The sequence below is a fragment of the Leucoraja erinacea genome, chromosome 36, assembly GCF_028641065.1.
Source record: "Leucoraja erinacea ecotype New England chromosome 36, Leri_hhj_1, whole genome shotgun sequence".
NCBI lineage: Eukaryota > Metazoa > Chordata > Chondrichthyes > Rajiformes > Rajidae > Leucoraja > Leucoraja erinaceus.
In genome coordinates this window covers 13,174,104-13,176,352 of record NC_073412.1, presented here as the reverse complement: position 1 = coordinate 13,176,352, position 2,249 = coordinate 13,174,104, and the positions used below count along the sequence as shown (strand labels likewise).

The following is a 2,249-nucleotide window of genomic DNA, read 5'->3' as shown; positions in this document are numbered from 1 at the left end:
AATGTTGGTTCCTTCACCAGAGCGCATTCCGCCGGACCTCAGACGGCTTTCCGTCTGATGAATTTTTAATTTTCTTAACAAAGAAATGTTTCTTCTCCAATTCAAAGAGATAGCTGTAAGTAATGTGGTGCATTTGGCACAGCCCCGCCGCTCGCTGCTTTTAATGTCAAGGCATCAAATTGTCAGGCCCGTTTGATTAGAGAGTCTCTTTTGTTCCTGGCCGGCAAATCACGGGGAAAAGATGTTTCTTTTTTTTTTTTTTTTGCATTTGAATATGATATGAGCAGGGTTGTAATGCGCCACTTATGTAGCAAGTGTAAGGAGTGCCCCAAGGCGGCACCTGGAATAGCGGAGTGACCCCATCCACAGACACACACAGCTCCGGCACTAACACTTGCCTGCTTTATTAGGGCCTAATGAGGAGGTCCTGTCACTTCCCCAGCGATTGAAATGGGGAAAGGAAGACGTACAGAGCTGCCCTGCTCTCCCTATCTTCATCGGGCGCCCCACTTGAAACGTGGTTGCTGCAGGCGGGAGGTGTGGAGGGCAGTCTCGGCGCACTCATCATCACTAACGTGGACCCCCTCCCACCACAGCCACAGCTCCTGCCACCCCCCCCCTCCCCTCCCCCACACACCCCTAACTCAAACTTCACACTTCTAACATTTTTTATTTTTAGACAAATTCACTGTTTATTTCCAATGTATGAACACCTTTGCTTTAAATCCTTCATGGGTGCATCATCACAGAGTCCTATGCCCAATAGCCTTCACAGGCAGGTTACTACTTGGCACGGCCATGCATCTGTTACCCTGAGAATGAGTCACTTTACCCCAAATGGCACAGGTTTTATTTGGTGTACCACCAGGAGTAACAGTGTTGGTCTTTGCCTTGTACACGTACGCACATCTCTTGCCCAGGTAAATCGCGGCATTCTTCACTAGATCTGTATATGCTCTCGTTGGTTTCGAAGGCCACGTTTATAGCCTGTGAAAACAGCTTCAACCTTCAACATGGCCTGCTCGGCCTGGACCACACACACACACACACATCTCATTGTGCAGGAAGGAACTGCAGATGCCGAAATGTGCAGAAGTGTGAAAAGACACACCTCCAGATTCAGGGACAGTTTCTTCCCAGCAGTTACCAGGCAACTGAACCATCCTACCACAACCAGAGAGCAGTCCTGAAGTACTATCTACCCAAAATAGACACAAAAAGCTGGAGTAACTCAGTGGGACAGGCAGCATCTCTGGAGAGAAGGAATGGGCGACGTTTTGGGTCGACATGATTAAGTGTTGCTCATTCCAAAGCTTCCACTAGTTCAGAGGAATTACATGATAATGGAATAACGTTTAGTGCAAGGTAAAGCCAGCAATGTCCGATCAAGGATAGTCCAAGGGTCACCAATGAGGTAGATAGTAGTTCAGCACTGCTCTCTGGTTGTGGTAGGATGATTCAGTTGCCTGATAACAGCTGGGAAGAAACTGTGTAGGAAGGAACTGCAGATGCTGGTTTACACTGACGAGAGACACAAAATGCTGGAGTAACTCAGTAGGACAGGCTGCATCTCTGGAGAGAAGGAATGGGTGACGTTACAGTCTGAAGAAGGGTCTTGACCCAAAAGGTCACCCATTCCTTCTATGCAGAGATGTTGCCTGCCTCGCTGAGTTACTCCAGCATTTTGCGTGTATGAACAGCTGGGAAGAAACTATCCCTGAATCTGTAGGTGTGTGTTTTCACACTTCATATGAATGGTGCAAGGAGCTGTGTTTTTCTCCCCAATACGTAAACGCCGCTTTATTTCAGGACTGCATTGAAATATATTGATATATATCTGTTTAACTAAACAGGATAAATGGTTCACACCACTGTTTGATGAAATGATTTGTTAGAATGATTGCTATGAAGTATAATATAATCCTGCTACAATATTTGCAAGGCACCACATCAGTCAGTGTCACCCAGCTAAGTAGGAGCGTGTAAAACTGGTCCTGATGCAGTGAGGTGATCTCACACAGTTGCAGAGTCTTTGCCCGACTCCTGCCAACAGTTCATCTTCCCAAATACACTCAACATCACTGTCAGAACAAAATCTAAATTAATTTCCATAAATTAGACCGCGGCAATATAAGCTCGTGGCACAAACCTCAGGGAGTAAACATAGAAACAGAGGAAATGAATAAAATAGGTGCAGGAGTAGGCCATTCGACCATTCGAGCCAGCACCGCCATTCAATATGATCATGG

General features: G+C 46.3%; 1 pseudogene; it reads right to left on the bottom strand.

The window, feature by feature from the left end:
- Positions 1 to 720: 720 nt before the first annotated feature.
- Positions 721 to 2,249, bottom strand: part of LOC129713626 (60S ribosomal protein L35a-like) — a 9,707-nt pseudogene continuing 8,178 nt past the window's right edge.